Here is a 24,138-nt window from a genome sequence, read left to right as displayed (position 1 = left end):
TCTCTAAGGACTTTCTAAAACTCATGAGGGAATCTAGAAGGACAAGAATTAGGAAATCATACCTAGCTAAATGGAAAAAAAAATGTTCCTCTGATGCTAAAATCCAAAGCAAATGAACAAGCCAGTGGTCCTATCTGTTTGAGCTCTTCAGATTTAGCTTACGTGTTTGCGAAGGTACATCTCTCTGATATGTTTGCCTGCCTGTAGATCTCCAGCTGGTATTCAGACCCTCACTTAAACAATTTTTGAGGGGCACCCTTTACTTGAGGCATCCAAGGAGACAAGTGGCCCCAACTTGGTGCCTGAATTTTTGTATAACTGGAACCAATTGCAGCACTATCTCTAAAATTTCTGACATGGAAAATTGCCTTTATGATTGAAGTTACCTTTGCAGGGAGAGTCTTAGAACTCCAGGCCCTCGTGAACCTAGAGCCAGTTTTGCAGTTCCATAAAGACAGGATGACTCTGTGCACTAAACCCTCTTTTATGCCAAAATTTATTACAGAAGTAGCCCAGAACCAAGCATTTCAGCTCCCAGTTTTCTTTCTTAGTCAAAAAATGGGGAGAAAGGATCTTGCACTCCCTAGATGAACAGAGAGAGTTGAGGTGTTACCTATATATTACTTAAAATTCTTCAGAAAGTCAGACCGTCTCCTTTTCAGAAAACAAACAAGGATTAGCAGTAACAAAACAAACTTTCAAAATGTTTGCTACATTACATAAACTTTTTTCACAAACCTAATGGCAGGGCCCAGCAGGAAAAAAATTGGGTCCCATTCCACAAGGGCTTTGCAGCTACAAACTGCCTTCCTCAAAGGAGTAAATGCCCAGGACATTCCAGCAGCAGCCACCTGGGCTTTGGTTCATACTTTCTCAAATCACTTAAGACTGGCTGTGATATCCATGGCAAGGGCTAAATTTGCTTCTACTATCCTGAAGGGCATTTTGCAGGCTCAACTGATGTGAGCATACCATCCTACCTGGAAAGGGACATTTCTGGGATTCTTTCCGGTAGTGATGACTGTAACAGTGATCCACATAGAAGAACATCTTACAGTTGTGTACGCAGCTTTCCACAAGTGCAGATGTTCAAATGTGGCCACTGTTTCTGCAGTCATTGTTGCAGTCTTACTTCCCTGCTTTCATCCACTCTACTGCAATGGGGCCATGAGAGGCCTAATTGGGTACCCATATATTCCTTTCCTCTTCCCAGTTATGCCCTTACTTCCCTTCTGTCCTTGTTCTAGTTCCTTAAAGAAGGCTTGAATTCTCCATATCACAGGCTAGTCCTTGCTAGAAGTCCCTTGTATGGGCATGGCCTTGCCCTGCTTTGGGGTGGAGCATAAAAGCACAAAAGATAATGTGGGCAGACATAACCTACATACCAATTATGTGAAGATATATGAGATAATGTGACCTCAACCTAGACATGAAGTAAGGGTGCTTGACTTTGACTTTAGATTCAGACAGTAGTAGAGATCACTGCAATGGTGACTCCAGTGGTAACCACACTCCAATATCTACAGTTTTGGTAACTTGGATAGATAATTGTGCCATAATAAACCCAGAATATGCTGACTGTATCCAGAGTTGTGTCCCTTTTGTGTGCCCACACCTGCTTTGCAAGCATCCTCCTTATGGGGTCATCAAGAAAAGTTTACTAAGTGTCAGTGGTACATTTATCCAGCCCTATAACACCAGTTTCCTCAAAGTTACTAAGCTCAATAGAAGGTGAGCTTTTTGGGATTTCATCCAGAATACCTCACCTGACACCTTATTCAGAAGACAAAGTTGCCATAGTATGATAGCTGGATATCTGTTACTAGCCCTACACAATGCTCCATCTTCACCTACAGCTCCCTGACTGTAGAACACTTCCAGAACCTATGGTAACTATGTTTTAACTAATGCCATTTTTTGTAATGTGAAAGTTACCTTTAGAAGACTGCCTGCTTAAAAAAGGGTTAGGCATGTAGCTAACACTACAGTTCATTTTTTGGCTTTCTAGGTGGGCATTGAACAGTCACATTTATGTATAGATGTGGACCATTTTAGGGCTGCCTAGAACAGGGAACGGTCAACTAGTGAAGGCTACTGCTTCTGACGCATAGTGGTTTGGTAAGGAGGCAAGTAGATGCTTCGACTGAGTTCACCACCTGTAGCTTAGTATTATGTGACAGAATATTTTGCCATCACACATGCATACTGAAAGACACAGAAGTGTAGCTTCACTGCTTATTTTGGTAGGAGTATTCCCTTAAATGCAGAACACTAGCTCTGTCTTATTGAATGTTGTAACTTGCAGTAAATAAACACTAGTAGCAATATCTCTTAACATGCTCTCTCTCCAGCAGAGGGCAATGGGACATCCTGTGATATAGATAACTCATTTCAGTAGTGGCCCATAGGCCAGAGGTTTAGTATGGATGAAGGTGGAAATAAGTGAATGACTTCTACCAGCTCACTTTCATCAGGGTAGGGCCATAGGGGTGGTGATAGTGGTCTTCTTGATGCAGTATTGCCTCTGGTGGTGACCAGAGGAATTGCAGCAGGAGGTGCATAAGGAATGGAGACGGGGTGGCATGACACTTCACAGTGGATTTGAACTCAGATGGAATCCCAGGCAGCCTGTTAGCTAGTGTTATTGCTTGCCTGTGTTCAGAGTATGTGTGTGATATAGCAGTAGGGTAGGTGGAACACTCCCCAGACGTGAATTATGGTGTCACAGCTCTTCACCAAACTATTGTCCATGCCAGGAGTAACAAATAGTTCAGGAAAGGGTGATGGACAGAGAGGTAGTACCAGACAGTCATCTTTTCTGACTGGAAACTAAAAGTGCAGTAAAGAAGTTAACTTATTCACCATTATATTTTGCAGCTGCTGATAGTCTGCTGTTTAATACTGTCTTTCTCAATAGTTTTTGCTGCTATCACAGCTACATTAGTATGTTTATTTGTCAGGTTAAGGTTCCTTGTAAGTGGAATCACAAGGTAAGTACATCACAATGCATAAACACAAACACACACACGCGCACACTCACACACACACACACACACACACACACACACACACACACACACACACATACACACACACACTAAACAACAATGATGTATAACTGGGTAACACACTTATTTTTTAAGCTGATTACCTGTCTACCAAACAGCAGTCATGTAAGAAATTCAATATGAAACAGAAATTTAGCCTCTTTTGTGCTGTAGACTTGATGGGTGGGTGGGCAGGAAACAAGTCGACCACTCCCGTAACTGCAGAGTTTCCATGTGACTGAGAGATTTCCAAGTGATGCTGGGTGGTGAGAAAGGGGGAGGGGAAGGTGGTCCCTCACACAGGGTGGGTGAACAACATAGAGCATCTTGCGACCACAACAGAGATAAGATTTCACAGGAAGCAAAAATCACTAGCCAGACTAAAGACTGGCAAAGAAGGCAGTGCCTGCCCCTTTCAGCAGATGTTCTTTGACGCTCTAAGAAAGAATTCCACAAGGAGCATTTGTTTTGGCAAGCAGTTGTGCCCTGAATGAAGGAGCTGTTCCGTCTGCTAGAGGTACTGAATTGATTGCAGAGGTAAGAAAGTGCATGCATGTGTAACCATTGCTAAAGATCGCGTTTTACGCTGGTTGTAGACTGCACGTTCCATAGCTTAAGAAAGAGGATATTGTTGAGAGTTGGAAGCATGGTAGTGAAAAGGAAAATACAGTGACATACTGGTTGGTTGCTATAATCCAAGCTCTGCAAAGTATGCGTGCAGACTTACTCACATGAAAAGATGAAGGGAGGGGCAAGAGGAAGGGGAGTAGATGTGGATATCTTTTTACAAATATTCAGCGCAAAAAATATGGAAACATCATCATATGTACATCTTTAGTGCCTTTTTGTACAATAATTCAGCAGCAGCCTATCTGTGGTATACAAGCCATGTTACATAAATGCACACATCCTTCATACTTAAATTGTTAGATTCTTTTCATTCAACTCTCAACTGTCAAACTAAGGCAGTTTCAGTCATCCCCTTAGCACAAACATCAGACTGCATTTAAAATGCTAGAAATGCAGTCCTGAACAGCTAATAGGCAGAGCAGTGTATTCAGTGTCTGTGGTTCTATAAAATGAAGGTTTAATAAAATGGGGAAGACAGAAGACAGGAAAAACATTAAATGCAAGACACTCCGTGGAAACAGGCGGTCTTGGAAGGTGTGAGTGGCACTTTAAGACACTGGCTGGCAGAAGAAGTAAAAAAAATATCTATCTGTATATATATATATATATATATATATATATATATATATACATACACACATACATATAGTGAGAGAGAGAGAGAGAGAGAGTTTAGAACATTTGTGATTTGCTCCATTCCATCGGGAGGGAAAAATCATTAAGAAGGAAAAAAGTGCAGATTTTTTTAAATGCAAAAGCCAAGACTTACACATAAAGTAAATCATAAGCAACTGAATCCTAAATCAGGAAAAATAAGCAAAAGGAATATTTGTGTTCTTTATAATGTTCAGTCATAAAATAAAGGTGAATCTGCAAAAGGACAGAGAGTACTGGAGCTATAGGCAATCACATAACAAAAGGCTTTTTCATTTCAAAAGTAGGAGTCGAAGTCACCCTAGACAACTAGCAGCATTTGAGGCAACCTCTGGCGTTGATGTATATCTATGAATGCAGTGATATGGAGAGACAAAAGGAAAGCACGTCCCCTTCTCTACATGTACACAAACGCACACTAAGACTATGTAGAAGAATTTTGAAATGCTAGGGTAAATAAAAGTACTAGAAAGCAGTGCAAAGAATCAGTAAGATGTAATTGCCTTTTCTCTCTGGTCGTCAGAATTGTAGTGTGTGAATACATGACACTGGATGCAGGTGTTTCTTATGAAATTTGTTTAGTCTAATCTCCCCCTCATTCAACTCCTATTAAGTGGGTTTGCAAACCCCTTTCACTGCATTTTTAACAGAAGGAAAAAAAATGCCAGCAGCAAAACCTCTGCTTTCTGCAAAGAAAGCAAATTTGAGAAAGAAAAAAAAAGAAAAGTGGGAGGTGCTGTGTTTTGCTGTTAACTCTTTTCATCTTGGAATGTTATGAAAAGCATATAAGATTGTGGTGAGTGGTCTTAATGTATTAGTGTATGTTGGAATGGCACAGTGGAGAGAGTTATTTGCCCATGCAGATCTTTCACCTTTATCCCCCCCCCCACACACACAATAAAGGGTTATGTGTTTATGTCCTCAAATCATGAGCGTGGAAGAGTGTGAGGTTTTACCGTTAATTGGTTGTGAGGAAGCTAGGTAGTCATTATCATCTCAGTAGCTCTCCCTCCCTACGCTCTCCCTGTGTACCCTGTATCCAGAGTGTATACAAGACCCACTCTATCAGCATTTTTGGTGTTTTAAAACAGCTGTAATAGATATAATTTTTCATTGTATGAAGGAATGGCACTTCATTTTATCCATGCAGGTGACTGTAGATTAGGGAAAGATCAACGCTGGCCTCCTTAAACCGTAATGAAGTCAGATATGCTGAAAGGTGGGTGACTGACAGCACCAGAGGGGTGAAATCCCTTCTTCCTAGAGGGGTAGGTAATAGTGCAGGGCAAGGAGACAGCACAGTTCCCAAATTGTTATATATTCTGTGCTAGTAAAGGGGGAAGGATTGGCAGCTCTGGGGACTGAAGCCTTCTGTTATTCGCAGAGAGAGGCACATTGTGGGGCAGACATGGTGAAGGATTACCTACACTTTAAGGTGTTTAGTGCTGACAAGAGGTGAAGGACTCCCTGTATCAGAGATTGCAGCCCTATGGTTATCTAAAGAGATAGATAAAGCAGGCTTCTGTACACTGTGATGCATTAAGTGCTGGTGAAAGGTGAGGGATTGAAGCTCTGTGTATATCAACCAGAACAGAGAGACCAGTGCCAAGTGGGACAGGGCAGTGCATGCTTTCCCACCAAGTGACATAATTTGTGTTGTTGAAAGGTAATAGACTAACAGCACCATGGACTGAAACCCTTATTTGTTTTCAGGGACAGGAATAGTGTAGCAGCAGTGCAGGCCTTCCCATGTTGTCATGTGTTTAGTGCTCATGAAAGGTAAGGGAATAACAATCCTGGGGAGTTAAGCCCTCTGTTTATCCACATTTACAGTGTAGGACAGATATAGTACAGCTTTTCCCACAGTGTGACAGATCTAGTGCTGGTAAAAAGTGAGTGTTTATCAGTGCAGGAAGCTGAAACTCTTTGTTTATTTAAAGCAACAGGTACAGTGTGGGACAGTCACTGTGCAAGCTTCTCCACTCTGTGATATATTTACTGCTGGTGAAAGGTAAATGATTGACAGTAATGAGAAGGGAAGCCTTCTGTTTATCCGCATAGGCAGTTATGCTGCAGAATACACCATCGTCTGATGATTTTACTACTGGTGAAAAGTGAGGGGCTGATAACATCAGGCAATGAAGCCTTCTGTGGAATGTATGACATGATGCATAGCAGGGCAGTGGTCCCTGGAATTCCTTTGGAAAAATGCATCAGGTGAATGATCACAGGTGGCCTGACATGCTCAGGTTATCGATCAATTCTGTAAAAGTGTACAGTGGAACAGTTAAATCCTCTAACAATATCCGTGGTCAGAAACAATCTGGGACTCATTAAAGGGTATGGTACATGGTAACAAACTGTTTAGCACTTTCTCCTCTAACCATGCCTTAACATTTTGTTCTCTATCAGGCTTCCTGGAGGGATGTCATGCACACATGAAAATGTGTGCATTCTGTCACCTGACTACTGTCTTCAGCTCTGTGTATCTCATGACTTTAGGCAGAAAACATCAGTGAGATGCAGTGAAAGACCATCAAAGCTGAGGTGTGTTGCCACTCAGTGAAATCAGAAATGGAAGTTTTGGAATGGACTTTAGTCTCTTTAGTCATACTCTTTTCCTTGGTACCGGTGGGGTGGAGCTTGGGAATTAATTGCAACAAAGTTTTTGGTAGATAAGGAGCACTTGGTGTTTTTCTACATTGACAGTAAATCTCAATTCTCTCTCAACAGATGTATTATTTCTTTTCCTCCCTTTCTGGTGTAAAAGTTACCCTTGATTGCCATAGTAATAACTCAGATTTCGTTAGTTCCTTGGCTAAGGAAGGTATCTGTTTGGGAGATGAGACTGACTACCTATGGGCCAGCTTTTCCATGGTGGAAGAGGGGTACAGGGAAGTCTTATCTGCTATGGGTTTGCTTCTAGTAGATTCCAAGAGGCTGAGCATCTCAGAGCCATGCCGTAAGCATGGCATGCCTACACTCCAGTGGGAGGGAGGGGGGGGGGTTCATTGAGTCAATTTTTCTGCAATTTCTTTTAATCAAAGTTTGTTGAAATTGCATGCACTTATATTGTGTAAGCTGAAGGTGTACTGCAATCTTTTTTTTTGTAATTTTTACTGTAGTGGGACCTGTGGAATTTATATATATAAATTACGGTGGTGTGGGAGGACAAAGAGCTCATGCAGTGGAAGCAGGAGGGCCAAAAACATTGGTTTGCTATTTATATTTTTGCTCAAGCTATGCTTCTTGATATTCAGAAATCAATAAAGCACGATTCATTGATGAATGAATCATCAGAATGTAGGGAAACCTGTAAGAAGTGAAATCTGTGTGTGGACAAATGTCTAGGTGCCGGCAATCAAAAGTGTGTCCCTGTTTTGGCATGTTTTTGTTGCATATCAAGCTAGAAGGAGGCCTTTAGAAAAATCCCCTTCATTGATGTGGACCAAGACAGTTGTTGTGTTTTTTGGCTTATCCCGGTTAGGGGTCGCCACAGCGGAACTCTGGTCCGCTAATGTTTCGTAGCGGATTTTTCCGTGACGAGTTACCAGCCCTGATGCACAACCTTTAACTAACTCACGCCCATTCACGCATGCCTCCACACAGAAGACACTCTAGCTGAGAATCGAACTGGACAACGTCTTGCTGTGAGGCGACAATGCTACCGCAGCACCACTAGACAGTACTGGTGCCATTTAGGGGCCTCACTTTTCATTGCTAGGAGCAGCACATAGATATAATCTGTGACTGACGTTGGAGCTCTATAGGCACACATAAGAGATCAGATTTTAGACCTGCAATTCTTCCTGCATCCAGATAGATTTGCCTTGTGTTTATCCCACATGTCCTTGAATGTCTTCCTGAAGAAGACGATACCTTTCATCCACAACCCTTCTTGTATACAATTATTTTTCGCATTACCCCTTATTTCTTTTCCTTCTGTCTTTTTCTTTGTTTTTAAGCACCTCTTTTCCTGAAAAAAAAATCTCTGTGGTATGATCTCCTAAATAAGCAGCAGGCAACAGAGGTCTTGGGGGGTATCAGCAGGTATGCTACAGCTTTTGCATGGTGATATGCATAAGTTAGCTAGTGTTACTACAGACAAAAAATTCTGAACAGTCAGAACACACTGTGCAGTGTCCACATTATATGAGAGCCAGTTTTATTTCTTTTTTTAAACCGTATTTTCTTCATTTCATTTTTGTTCTTTTAATGAGCATACTCTGCTGACCCTATGTCACCTGACTTCTAGCCCCTTGGTAGTCACTACCTCATGCTCTTACCTGTCACTGAATGGCCCTAGCAATACAAGGGAGGGTAGTTCTAGCACAGGTCACAGTACAATGAAACATTTCTATATGAAAAGGTATAACGCCTAAAAAAATTTGATCAAATTGCAGTGTATGTGTGTGTGTGTGTGTGTGTGTGTGTGTGTGTGTGTGTGTGTGCCTGTGCGTGTGTGTGTGTCTGTGTGTGTGTGTGTGGGGGGGGGGGGGCTCTTATATAGCCACACTGATTCTACACTACCTTGGAGAAAGGGATTACCCCTTTAGGTGAAATCTATGCTCATAATTCTACATTTCGTAAGAAACAAAACAATATTCTGCATTTCATAGAAGTTGGGGTGAACTTCAGAGCTCTGGGTGCTATCACTGGTTATACAGAAGTGGAAGGTTTATTTCTGTGGAACCATAGTTCCCCACTGCGCTTTGTAAATTAATCTTGAACCAATGAGAGTGTACATGTGCTCGCTGAAGATTGTTGGCTACAAATACTGTCCCTCACCCCCCTCCCAGGAAGAGTTTACTCATGCTTATCTACAAAAGGTCTTACTTGGGAATGCCAATCACCCCCTCCCTTTATCTGGAAATAGGCTTTATGTCGTGACTTGATTTCTGGTATTGTACTCAGGTGTACAGCTCATGTTCTGCTGGAGATAATCCCTCCACAGTCCCACGATGACAGGAAAGGATGTTTACTTTAGGAGAAAATGATCCATCTAACAGTAGTGACTGGCTGGGAATGCAGACACATTCCTGCATGAATTGGAGCATATTATGATGGGAAAGGGAAACAGAGGAATTAGGGTGCTGCAGAGACTGTCAATGTGCTGCTAGCAGAAAGGCAAGAACACAGGTGTTTCCAAACGCTCATTATTGCTTTGTTTACCTGTTTGGATACTTTTGTTTTCTTGCACATACATGTGTGCATTGAATGATGTATCATATTATTATTACTACACTTTTGAATATTTTGTCATGCTGCATTGTGTTTATATTTTTCTGTATTGTTTGCAGTTTTTTCTTTTTATTGTAACAATATGTATTCTTGTGAGGCTTTCTCCCCAGACCTCTCATGAACAGGGGGTATTGCATGGCCCAGTCAAACTATCCCAATGATTAAAAATAAATAAATAAATAAATAAATACAGGCCATTGAACAGTGTTGATAATTACTTGAAAGTACATGCTGTATGATGCTTATTGTATTTAACCTGTTTAGAATTTGGGTAGCTAACTTTCTGATGGAAAAACAAGCAATGAAGTTGTATGTGTTTCCTTAAGTTAGGAGAGACTCAGCAGCTGGTGGTAATATGTACAGAATTTTAAATGGGGTTGGCAACATTTGGGAACAGAGACTATGAAAGTAAAATCTCTGCACAGTTACAGAAGAGATGTAAAGTTCTAAGCAGAGGAAAAAAGTGAGATTAAGATAATGATAGTGACAAGGCCAAAGCCTGTATTTTTGCATGGTCAATTTTCAAATCTGCAACAGAATAAAGTATAATACAAATATGCAATAATATCATTTGCGAATGTCCTTCATACTCTAAATCACACACACACACACACACACACACACACACACACACACATATCTCTCTCTCTCTCTCTATGTATATATATATATATATATATATATATATATATATATATATATATATATATATATATATATATAATTACATCGCCATTTCACTTATTCGGCAAGGAAAAATCGTGCTTGATTTAATCTAAAACTCATTTGATTGACATTATATTTGATCGGTGTTCACTTCATTGATGATTTCATACACACTAAATACACAACCAAAAGCTTTTTTGCAGATTGACAAGCCCCCCTGCACCCCCACATCCCACAACATAAATATACTAACTCCATAGTCACAGAAACACAAAGAAAAAAGCATGCTCCTTACACAATCATTGCTGATACACATACTTAAAATTCCCGACAAGGTGAAATGACAACAGAAGAAATTATCATAGTCAAAATACTAATTGACACTAATTTGTCTTGTAATTCCTATCCTCCAAAACCACACCAGCAGTCATTTTCTATACCATTTCACACTTTTCTATATAATTAATGTTGATCAAATATTGTGTTGATCAAATGAGTTTTTGATTAGATGAATCACCCTTTTTCTTTGTTGATAAAGTAAACTGACAAATGAACATAATCCTAAATACACAAACTTCACAGCCTAAGAACAGGCTTCATTCCAGCAGAGTGGATAACTGCCATTGTAATCCCCTTGCACAAAGGTTGTGCTACTGACCCTGGAAACTATTGCCCCATTAGCATAACAAGTCTGATCTGTAAAGCCATGGAGCATATTATTATGGTGCTCATAAATAAGGACATATGCAATCTCCAAGCACTTGACCCCACCCAGTTCGGAATCGCCAAGGGCAAATCTTGCCTGTTGAATCTGGTTGACTTTTTTGAGACTGTCACCAAGGCCCTGGATGAGGGAAAGTCAGTACATACAGCTTACCTTGACCTGGCCAAAGCCTTTGACACAATCCCCCCGTATCATCGAAATGCTAACACAACTTGGTGTTAATCCTTATGTCATCAGGTGGGTGGCCAGCTGGATCACCAGTAAGACAAGATCAAAATATGTGCCTCCACCTCTGACAGCAGACCTGTCACTAGTGGTGCTCCCCAGGGATCTGTTCTGAGACTCCTGCTGTTTGGCATCTACTTCTCAGAGGTACAGACAAAGACAAAGGGTCTGTGGCTGACCAAGTTTGCAGATGACTGTAAGATGGGTGCTGTCATTGACTCCCCGAATGATGTTAACATACTACAAGAGGGTCTCACAGCAAAAAATGACTGGTCCCTAAGTAATGGCCTTAAGTTAATGCAAAAAAAATATATTATCATACCATCTGGAAAAACATGGTCCCTACTGATTACCACATCAACGGCAACCCCTTAAGCACACAACCTGTGGTGAGACACCTGGGTGCACAGGTTGACAACAATTTCACTTTCAACCATCATGTAGCAGCAGTGGTCAGAAAAGCCTTTTACTTGGTTCATCTCATAGGTAAAGGGATTGCATCCAGAAAAAGGAAGTTATTATCTCTCTGTACTCCTCTCTCATTAGGCCAATAATTGAGTACAATTCCCTGTTTGGTATGTACCTCTCCAAACATCTGCACCAGTTGGAAAGACCACAGAAATACCTCACAAAGAGAATCCATGGCCTCCAACACCTGGCCTATGTGGACAGGCTCAAATCACTATCACTCTACTCTGTATCGTACAGATTGCTCAGAGGTGATCTATGTCTCGCCTACATGGCAATCTCGGACCCCGCCCTACTAGAGATGCTCCATATCCGTAAGTCTAACTCCTCGCACATTACCTTGCTTGAAAGACCTTAATCTAATATGCAACATTAATAAAACCTGCTGGAGAGACAGGTTTTTCTCCCAGAGGCTATCCCATCTCTGGACTAGACCTCCCATACACGTCAAACGGAGTACATCGCTGACCCTCTTCAAACGCAACCTTGATAAGTGGATGGAAAATCACAAATTTGTCCCAGGGGTTCCAACTGTGTCCCTCACTGATAGGGGTGACAGGTGCTGACTGAGGTTTCTTTTTTGGGGATAAACTCTTGTCTAGGCTTGTAAGGGCCCCAGGGCCATTAGCCTAGTAACCTCCTATGATCCTATGATTTTATATATATATATATATATATATATATATATATATATATATATATATATATACACATATATATATATATACACACACAAACACACACACACACACGTGCGCACACACACACACACACACACACACACACACACACACACACACACACACACACACACACACACACACGTATATGTGTATGTGTGTGTGTGTGTGTGTGTGTGTGTGTCTGTGCATAAGGTTACATGTGTTTCATCAAAACATATTTAGTTGATTTTGTTTTATAGATGTTTTTTATATAAGTAAATCTCAACAGATACTTGTGTGCCATTCATTTACAGCAATTAGTAATAGCTCAGAAGGTGACTTTGTGAGATTAGAAAACAGTGGGGTAAATGATTCAACCTGGGATTCAGAAAGGCTTACCTTGTTGCAGAAGCCTTAACTCTGATGGTTTCCGCAGTATGGTAAGCCCATGTGATTGAGAGACCACTCTCCCACTACAGGTTTACATTGGCTCTGGCTGTAGTATAGACAGTAGCCCCACTAGTGAAGCTGCATGCAAATGTGGAAGTCTTGGGGTGTGGCTAATACTAATTACTCATGTACTCTTTCCCAGAAATGGTACTGGCACCAGGATAACGTGGTACAGAGTTGCAGAGAATTGCTTTAGCAAGTTATTTTTATTTTTTACATGGCAGAAAAAGTGTAAACCATCAAAGCATGGTGTACACCCATTCACCCCTATTGATGGGTTCACAGCCATTACACGAGTATAGGTGTGTAGCGTAGAGCCATTGGTGAGCGTCTGTGTGTGGCCATATGTGAACTTGTGCATGTGTAGGGGCATGAATGCAGCTGTGCAGATGTGTGTGTGAGAGAGAGAGTATATGTAAGCCTTCCCTGTATGTCCGTGTGTGTGTGTGTGTGTGTGTGTGTGTGTGTGTGTGTGTGTGTGTGTGTGTGTGTGTGTGTGAGTATTTGTAAGCCATCTTTGTGTGTGTGTGTGTGTGTGTGTGTGTGTGTTTGTGTGTGTGTTTGTGCTTGTTGGGAGTTGCCTTTGCAACTGGTGGACTGTTAGGGGGAGCAATAGCGAGGTAAGGTCTGATGGATCCATGCTCTATTCAGAAACACAGAAATTAGCTGCTAATGACATGCTCTTCAGTACAACTTTATGTTGTTGTTGTTTCTGAATCACAGATTATCATCATCATCCTAATCGACAGGCATGCATTAACCAGTTAGCACTAGCAGTGGTAACAGATTATCATCATCATCCTAATCGATAGGCACACATTAACCAGTTAGCACTAGCAGTGGTAACAGATTATCATCATCATCCTAATCGACAGGCATGCATTAACCATTTAGCACTAGCAGTGGTAACAGATTATCATCATCATCCTAATCGACAGGCATGCATTAACCATTTAGCACTAGCAGTGGTAACAGATTATCATCATCATCCTAATCGACAGGCATGCATTAACCATTTAGCACTAGCAGTGGTAACAGATTATCATCATCATCCTAATCGACAGGCACGCATTAACCAGTTAGCACTAGCAGTGGTAACAGATTATCATCATCATCCTAATTGATAGGCACACATTAACCAGTTAGCACTAGCAGTGGTAACAGATTATCATCATCATCCTAATCGACAGGCATGCATTAACCAGTTAGCACTAGCAGTGGTAACAGATTATCATCATCATCCTAATCGACAGGCATGCATTAACCAGTTAGCACTAGCAGTGGTAACAGATTATCATCATCATCCTAATCGACAGGCATGCATTAACCATTTAGCACTAGCAGTGGTAACAGATTATCATCATCATCCTAATCGACAGGCACGCATTAACCAGTTAGCACTAGCAGTGGTAACAGATTATCATCATCATCCTAACTGATAGGCACACATTAACCAGTTAGCACTAGCAGTGGTAACAGATTATCATCATCATCCTAATCGACAGGCATGCATTAACCAGTTAGCACTAGCAGTGGTAACAGATTATCATCATCATCCTAATCGACAGGCATGCATTAACCAGTTAGCACTAGCAGTGGTAACAGATTATCATCATCATCCTAATCGAGAGGCACGCATTAACCAGTTAGCACTAGCAGTGGTAACAGATTATCATCATCATCCTAATCGAGAGGCACGCATTAGTCAGTTAGCACTAGCAGTGGTAACAGATTATCATCATCATCCTAATCGACAGGCACGCATTAACCAGTTAGCACTAGCAGTGGTAATCTCTCTGAATCCTATTATTAGACTTTTACTCCACTGTTGTCCAACCTCTCTGTTGGTTAATTTATAACGGCGGGGATATGGATGTACGGGGGGCTTGCTCCCCAACAAAAACACAATTTTTTCTGTTAACCTTGTTTATCTCTGTAGTGAGTTTGGTGGTTATAAGGGCTTTCAAATATTTATTTTTCAATGTATGGTGTGTTGATATGTTATGCATTGATATATGTATGTATGTGAGTGTGTGTGTGTGTGTGTGTGTGTGTGTGTGTGTGTGTGTGTGTGTGTGTGTGTGTGTGTGTGTGTGTGTGTGTGTATCCTTTGTATCGATCAATATTTGTATATTTGTTTAGCTGAATGGTTTTGTAGCATGCTTGTTACTTTTTTGTCATTTAGTGCCGCAAGTGTGAGTGTTACTTAATTGACAACATTGACAACAGCACTGAAACGGATATTTCACTTTGGTCATAGTTATAGAACTGTGGAGCTGGGATATATAAATAGGTGGAGGGGCAAAGCCTCCCTTGTTTTTACTTCTGCAATTGTTTTATAGGAGTTTTACTCTGGCATGTAAGTTGAATCATCATTATCGCCTGTCCCCGATTTTCCCATTTTCTACATGGGTTCAGGGTGTCACATTAACTGTTGCCATCTCTCTTGATTTAATGCTACACACCTGCTTCCTTCGACACTCATGCCTGACTGTGGCAGATCTTCTTTCACACAATCCATCCACCTCTTTGCTGGATGCCCTCATTTCTTCTTGCCTTCTTCCTGTCTGCCCCAAATCTTCTTTACTAGATTGTCTTCTACCTTTCTGCATGTGCCTGAACCACCATAATCTGTTCTGTTTGATCTTTTTGTGCAATTAGAGCTACTTTGGCTTCTGCTCTTATGTCCTCATTTCTTTGTCTGTCCCACAGTGTGCTTCCCACCACCCATCTCAGGCACTTCATCTTCATCCCCCTCAAGCTTCCTTAACTGCTCCGCCTTTACTGCCCATGTTTCTGTACCATACAGTAGTACTGATAGCACCAATGTTTTGTACACCTTACATTTCAGTTTCTATGGTATTCTTCTGTCACAGACTACACCTGACACTCTATGCCAGTTGGCTGCAGCTCCTCTGATTCTAGCTTTGACCTATTCATTCAGACTTCCTTTCTCCTCAACCACACCTCCCAGATACTTGAAGCTGTTAACCTGTTCCACTATCTTCCCTTCTGTCTCAGTTTCTCGGCTTCTTCTGATTTCCTCTCATTTGCTACCATTACTACTGTCTTATCTGTAGTAAGTTTCATCCCATGTGCCTTCAGTTTTCCATTCCATTCCTTTCCCTTATCTTTTGTTGAAGTTCTTGCTCAGAGTCTGACTGCAATGCCACATTGTCTGCATACAGCAACTTTGATAATCTGTACCCTCTGACCTCTTTGTTAATGTAGTCCATCACCAGAATGAGCAGCAGTGGTCTCAGAGCTGAACCTGGTGCAAACCCACTCCCACTGGGAACCCCTCTGTGACCAAACACTGTTCGTACTTGGGTTATTGAGTCCTTGTACAAAGCCTGCACTAATTCTACCAATGTTTCTGGGAGTTTGAACCACTGCAGAACTCCCCAAATTAGCTTTCGTTGGACCTTGTTAAATGATTTCTCCAAGTCTATGAATGCCCAGTTGAACTCTTTCCTCATCTCTAGCTTCTTCTCAAGTATCTTTCTCTCAGCAAACATCTGGTCAATTCTGCTGCATCCTGATCTGAAACTGAACTGCTCATCTCCCATCTTACTTTCAACTACTCTGCATATCCATTTGTCAAGCACCCTCTCCAGAGCTTCTATGCAATGTGGTAGGAGTTTGATGCCTCTGTACTACCCACTGTTGTGGATGTCCCCTTTGTTCTTGAACACTGGCACAAATATACTTATTCTCCAGTAATCTGGGATACGCCTTTCTCTCCACACTGCTATGAGTACCCTCAGGAGCCATTTCTCCCCTATCTCACCCAGCATCTTTGTGATATTGACTGTGACCTTATCTGATCCTGCTGCTTTTCCTGACTTCATCTTCCTTGGTGCTGTTTTTACTTCTTCTAGGGTGGGTTCCTCTTCTTCTCTCATCGTAGGCTGTGTCTGGGGCAGTACAGCTTCTGTGGGGTTTTCTTTATTCAGAAGCTGCTGAAAGTACTCCTTCCATCTGCTTTTGATGTCCTGTGAACTGGTGAGCAGGTTGTTGCTGGCATCCCCTATGAAGGGTGTATGACAATCTTCTTTATCTTTCTGTCTTTGCTTTGCAACCTGATATAGTTTCTTTGTGCTTCCTACTGAGTCACTTTCCAAAAGCTGGTGGAGTGCCATTGGTGCTGTTGCAACTCTTTTCTTAGCTCCTTTGATATTCACCTACGTTGAATATAAACATGTTATTACTAATGTGTAGTGTAGAAATCTAAGTTGATTATAAGAGTTTTGCTCTATCATATAAGTTGAATGGCACAGTGGCACAGTGGATATCAATGCCATCTCACAGCAAGACGTTCTCTGGTTTGATTCTCAGTTATAATGCCTTCTATGTGGAGTCTGCATGTCCTCGCTGTGTTTACATGGGTTTTCTCTGGTTGCTGAAGTTTCCACCCACATTTCAAAGTCATGCAGTAGGTGTATTGGATAGTCTAAATTGGCCATAGGTGTGAGTCTGTGTGTGAGTAAGTGGTATGAAAGAACAGCAGTGGCAGGGCTAGCCAGATAGCGGTGTGAGCCTTTGGCACTAGATGATTGTCACTATTGAAGTGACACCCCGACCCCATGTGCAAAAAATGAGAAAAGGGGTTATAGAAGGATGGATGGATATAAGTTGACTATAGAAATATTATATATAACATGTAGTATAGAAATCAAAGTAGATAGCCAAATGTTATGTACATCCTCAACACAATATTGACAATTTGAGATGTAAGCAAACACAGACGCTACATGCATTTCAGACATCTGAGGAGTGAAGCTCATTAGATGAATTTTGTTGACTTCCTGTGTAAGAAACTTCTAAAAGGAAGAACTTAAAAAATGTGATCTCAACAAAAATAGAAGTAAATGAAATACAATTTGCAAGTTGGTGTTCAGTATGTTTTTACGTTTCAAAAATGTTTTATGCTGGTTATTAGGAAGCACACATGTGACAAGAATTGTGAAGGTTTTGTGCTTGAGGTTTATTTAGGTTGTAGCTTTCAGTACTGAATGGTCATTGCCTGTGAAGAGTCATGGTTTTGACTACATATATGGATGATCTTTTTATTTCTATGACGTATGTTTCTGTGGTTTGTTTCTCCTCGATGATGAGCCACTCATACATAATAAATACATGTGTGTGTGTATGTATGTATGTATATATATATGTGCGTGTGTGTGTGTGTGTGTGTGTGTGTGTTGTGTGTGTGTGTGTGTGTGTCTGTCTCTCTCTCTCTACCCCATATGTCAGCAAAGTGTAACTCGACAAGTACCAACCTGCCAATTTACAACTTCTCAATTTATATTTCCTCAACAGTATTTTTTCTGTTAATTTAATGGGATAGAGAGACCAGCTATTTATTTAATGTGTTTACACATTTATTGGAATGCTCTCTTTTCCCCACTGTTGTGCCACAGTGAAGTTAGCATATATAAGTAAGGTCAGTGTTTGTGGGTGTTTGAAGTCACTCACTTGGTGGTACAGAGAGTGCTCCCCTCCCTCAAAAAAACACTTAATTTGGAGATATATGCATAGCTGACTATTTAACCAGTTGTGACTGAGTTGTTAGTCTCTTAGAGAGTTGAAAGTTGAGTCTTTGCCAGGGAACATGTTTCCACAGCTAACCTATTCCCAATATCTAGTTTAATATGTTAGTTTGGCACCCACCCTTTAAAGATTTGACAGTCCTTGTGTCCCTCTAGCATCTAAGTCTCAATTGTCATTGGAAGAGGGGCACTCTGTCTTGCCATTTACTCACATACAAATTATTTTCAAAGATCAGATCTTTTAATGATTTCTTTTTACTCCATCCATATTAAACTCTTCTGGTCAGGTTTAAGAGCACACCATCAACTCTGTACCAGTTTGTTCCTATAATTGTGCTAACCAGAGGATAGTCATCCTCTGTCTAGATTCAGACCTCTTACCACCACCTTCATAGGTGGTCTGGTTCCATGTCATCATCCTCATTGGGGAGTATAGATTCCTAAATGTTCTGTTCATAGGTGGTCTGGTTCCATGTCATCATCCTCATTGGGGAGTATAGATTCCTAAATGTTCTGTTTTGGCCCACTGTCCGAAAACATTGACTGATGGGATGATTCAAGTCCTGATATGCACAATGATTTGAATGGCTTTTCCATACATAATGAAAGTCTGTGGTCCATACCTTTTAATTAGTTTGATGTTACACTATTGTAGAGTCAGATGAAGACTTATTATGCGACAAATGTACTCAGTCTCAGTACTCTGAGAGGGAGATGCCTGGGTTATTGATCAATGTTTTTTCACAGCTGCATTTATCAGAAAATTTACATTAAATATTCTTTTCATAAGACAGTCTTAGTGTTTCACAGTGAGAACACACAACAGTGGGGATAAGAAAATTTCTGCTTATCCTCGCTATTGTTTGCTCTTGGAATTAGATATGGAGATGTAGGAGGCAGCCTAGGGCTTGCCCCTGCAATAACATTGATCATGCACTGTTTCTCCCATACATGCAACCATTCTTCCTATAAAATAGACTGTTGTCAAAACTTCTTATGTAAGATGCTTGTGAAAGATCTCTTTGCATTCTTATAAAAAATAAGAAATCAGAAATCAACTGGTGTTGCTTGTTTAAATTACTGTTTATTAAGATAAAATAAGAGATGAGCACATTTGCTTTTGTCAGAGCTTCATCAAATCTAAGTTACACATAACAGTGCACACACACACACACACACACACACACACACACACACACACACACACACACACACACACACACACACACACACACACATACATATCTAAGCATATATATTTATATATACATAAAAAAGAGAGAGAGAAAATGTTGTTATTTACACCCCTTACTTTACACACTCTTGTATACTGCCCCCATCTTCACAAATGTGCATTCAGCCCAGTTAGCAAGCATTGAGCAGTGCTACAATAAAGTAAATAAGTTTGCTACTAATTAAAACAAAAGAAACAGCTACTGCACCACCCATAAAACAATAAATATGGCTTGAATACTCAGAATTATCTTAAATACTGTCAACTCAAATTAGCACATTTTACACACACCAGACAACTGCCCATCTCTTAGGTTTTTTTTTTTTCCATTTGTATGGTGGTGCTGCGGTAGCGTTGTCGCCTCACAGTTAGACGTTGCCCATTCGATTCTCAGTTAGAGCGTCTTCTGTGTGGCGACATGCGTGAATGGGCATTCCTTCGTTGAAGGTTGTGCGTTAGGCCCAGCAAGCCAGCACGTAAAAATCTACTGCCAATCATTAGCAGACCGGAGTTCCGCTGTTGCGACCCCTAACTGGGAAAAGCCGAAAGACACAAACAAACAAACAAACAAATACTCCCAATAGAAAACTTTGCTCCTCTGATACATTTCTGACTTATATTACTCCCTTCTATAACTCCCAAGGTGTTTATCTTTACACTAGCTATTTGGTTAAATTCTGGGACTCTCTAGATATCTCCATCAGACAGATCAGCAAACCCAACCTCTAGAAGGCCTCAATAAAATCTTATTTCAAAAATGCCTGGATATGTCACTGTACCTCATACCCTGGATAAACAGCTATCTCTGACAGTCTCTACTCCATCTAAAATGTATTTTTCCCTGTAGAGTGACATATGACCTTGTTGTTTGGATATAGCTACTATATATACCCTTGTTTACTTGCATCTGTATTATTTAAACCAAGTTTCAAAACTTTGAACGTGCCTTCATCGACAGCTTAATGTCGAAAAGGCCAAATTCCGAACACATGGAACAGCAATTTTTTTTCCTAGGGAAAAATATCGCTGGTCCGCAAAAAAAAAAAAAAAAAAAAAAAAAAACCCACAAAGTACTTAAATATGCCAACTCTGAGATTGCACCATTACACCACAGTGTAGAAAATAGCAAAGTCCCAAAAAAATCCCAGTGATTTTTTTCCCCAGGAAAAAAATCACTGTTCTGTGTCTTCGGGATTTGGCCTTTTTTACATTACAGTGTCGATGAAGGCACGTTTGAAGTTTTAAAACTTCGTTTAAATAATAGGGACCCATTTGCTCACCTCTCTGCTATAATCCTTCCTTAATTTTCTTTAGCCTTGCCTCATTACATCCTCTTTTACAAGCCTGATCCCTCAAAAAGAAATGGATTTTTTTCCAGAAGGTTTATATGCTTTACTACAATGCTTTATGCTCGTCTGAATGCTTCCAGAACCTGAAGCATTTTACTGTCATTTGCATTATGTGTCATGTCCCTTGCTGATTCATGTCTGCTATAATTGCTACAATAAGATCACTTACTGTTGTGCAGTATTCCACTATGTTCCTTATCCTGTGAACAGGTATTATATAGTTTTCTAATCTGTCTCTGTATCTTATATGTAAATGTGTTAATCTTTACTGTATATTTGTATGAATACTTGTTGCAATATATACTGTATGCAGATTGATACTTTTTTTGGAGCTTTTCTTCCTGTGCATTTGCTGAAAAGGGGTTTCCAACTCAGTTGAACATTCCTGGTAAACAAATGCAGATAAAATAAATAATAAATTAATGCAATCACAGATCTTTTCTCACTTCCTCTGGAGGAGGGTGTCCACTTCTTACTTTCCGGAATGCATTATTTTCCAGAACCAGCATACATTATACATAGCAGCATACAACAGCAGTGCTTATGTTGCAAACATACCTCTCAACCTCTGAGCATTAAAAACCATAGCAGTGGCCTTTAAAAAAATCATAGCAGACGAACAAACAAGGTGCACTTTCACTTTTATCAGAATAAAAAGGTCTTTAGATACAAAATTGCATCTAGTCACTAATAGTGAATCTATATACGGGAATGGTTCACTCATTCAGTAATGTATATATTACCTAAACAGTTTTAACCTCAAGAAAAAAATCAATAAGCCTAAGCAAAGCACGGCTAAATCTGAAGCCCCAAACCATAGTTCTACGCCTGATTCATGGCATTTGAAAGGTATGGTTGCATATAGTATAATGAATTTAAAAAGTGCAACAATTTCTGCAAATCTTCCATTTAGTGTGTGTAATATAAAGGAACAGCCATTTACCATTACCGTTTCACACGTGTTTCCCTAACAGATCAGATAGATGATTGCATATTCATAGATTTAGTCATTATGTGATGGGTGTGTCACAAAGCACAACCGTGCAAGCACCAGCCAAGAAATATGTAGTTTCCCTGTTATATACATTTCTTACCTTTGGACATACATGTGAATCATATATACAACAAAATATTTTAAGAAGTGTTTATTGTTGTTATTTTAAGTGCTTTTTCCTTCAGTTGTGTAGTTGTTGTGGAGTTTGCCAGTGATTAACAATTACAGTTCACTATTTAGGTTACTGATTTTCGGTTCATTCTGTAATACAATGCACTGCTGTCTGGAAATTCTACTGGGAAATACAGTATACATTACTAACTGTAATATGCTCAGTTATAGCTGTAATTGAAGTCGTAGTCTAGTAATCGGAGCTGTCAGGTAGTGTTCTCCCTGAACTGTAGTTTTAATCTTTTCCCAACAGCAGAGACCATGGTAGAATATGGTATTTGTTGTGTTTTCTCTTGTGTTTTCCCCTAGTTGTGCAAATGTCATTTGTAACAAGTATATTACTATGAAACTGATTCCCTGCGCATTAGCAAAGTGTGTGCATGTGGGTGGGTGGGGGAGGGGGAATACTACATCTGTCACCCTGGTCTTTTGTTGACAAGGCAAGAAAATGATGCTGTTTTATACCATTTCTGTTAGAGATCTTACTGCTGTATGGTGTTGTATGATATAATGAATTAAAAAATAAAGCAAGTTTCTGCAGATTTATCATTTCACTTGGCCAAAAGAAGATAAAAACATTAAGTAACAAAACAGGATGCTAGTAAAGAATTAATTTAATACCATTATTGATCTGGTAGTTGGCTTAGAGGATTAAGGAGATGTTAATTAGCTGTTTGCTGTGGTCCATTGGTGTGAGGTTTGATTCCCTCGGCCTCCATTGTCTAACTGCGTGACACTGAACAAGTTACTTAACCAGCCACAGCCATACCTGTCAACCTCTTACAGCTTGATACCAGGACAAAGCCATAACTAATGGGGGGACAAAGGCCCAAACCCAGTGACAGTGTTTAAATATTTGTCACAGGTTTGTGTGAAAATGACCAAAACTATGAGGCAAACTTCCCGACACTCTACTAACATCTGTATAGTTGAGAGGTATGACCACAGCTCCTGGGCTGAGTCTGAAAAAGGCCCATGGAGATCAGTGCTCTATCCTGGAAAACAATAGATATATATATATATATATATATATATATATATATATATATATATATATATACATACATACCTATTTAAAAGCAGTGCATCAAACAGCCTGGACCTGCTTTGTCTGTACTGCACAGAAGAGTCCGTGTGATATGTGCTGCACTCTACTTCAGTACAACACCATTTGAGGAGAGTTTTAAACATTTGGTACTTAATAAAGACGCCAGCTGAAGGGACTCCCTTACATATTTACTGTCAAAGTGCTCCACATTATCAGAATTACATCTCAGAGTATTCCATTTCCACATTTCAAGCAAGAGCGAGAAACACTTAAGAGGCTCGTCACAAACAAACAAGGATGGAGCAATGCTTTTATGGGTTCTAAGATCTATTACATTATGTGACTTATTTATTTCTTTTGACATTAACAGCCACAAAAGAGGGTAATTTCCAAGAGTCTAATGAGCATTTAAAGAAGTAAAGTGGCATAATAAGCTATCAATGGCCATTTTCTTCTAGGCTGTCTCATTAATAAACCAAAATAAGTGGCTACGAAACTGTTTTGTGTCATTTTAAGTCTTGATGGAATGACAGAATTGCTTTACTTATTTCTTGGTGTTTGCTTTCTGTTGTCGTGTCCTGGCCCTTAATTCTCAATACGTTCTGTTCTTGTCTTGCCCATTCTGGTTAAGATTCTCTCTTACTTAGAGCTGGATCAGGCTACACCTGTGAATCTTCGCCAAAATCTGTGATGCAATGTATGAAAAAATGTGTGACATGGTAAAACCTGAGACTGGAAGTGCTGCACATGGTGAAATCAAATGCACCAGTAATTTTCTGTTCCACAGATCACACAGCACAGTATATTATTATGAATCTGTATGTCTAAATGTTATTGAACAATGTGGAAAATTGTCCCATCTGTGTACTAGAGATTTTTTGATAGTCAAAATGTGTGACGTACCCCATAATGTGCGACATTTGTGAGCAGAACCCCCCCTCCTTTCAACCCCTGAATTAATGTGGAATGTAGCTTTTATTTTCATGGTATGTGGTGACCATACAAGTAATTTCTCCTTTTAGG

General features: G+C 40.2%; 1 protein-coding gene across 1 annotated transcript in view; it reads left to right on the top strand.

The window, feature by feature from the left end:
• The first annotated feature begins 3,322 nt into the window (after nucleotides 1-3,322).
• Nucleotides 3,323-24,138, top strand: part of PRRT2 (proline rich transmembrane protein 2) — a 278,146-nt gene continuing 257,330 nt past the window's right edge. The window contains exon 1 of the mRNA XM_044086334.1: nucleotides 3,323-3,584. The gene's annotated coding sequence lies outside the window, so the exon portion shown is untranslated. The remainder of the gene's footprint in view (nucleotides 3,585-24,138) is intronic.

This window comes from Protopterus annectens, chromosome 10.part0, assembly GCF_019279795.1.
Source record: "Protopterus annectens isolate FY-2018-M chromosome 10.part0, PAN1.0, whole genome shotgun sequence".
NCBI classification, from domain to species: Eukaryota; Metazoa; Chordata; order Ceratodontiformes; family Protopteridae; genus Protopterus; species Protopterus annectens.
Note: the sequence above shows the minus strand (reverse complement) of the source record. Positions and strands in the feature narration are given on the sequence as shown.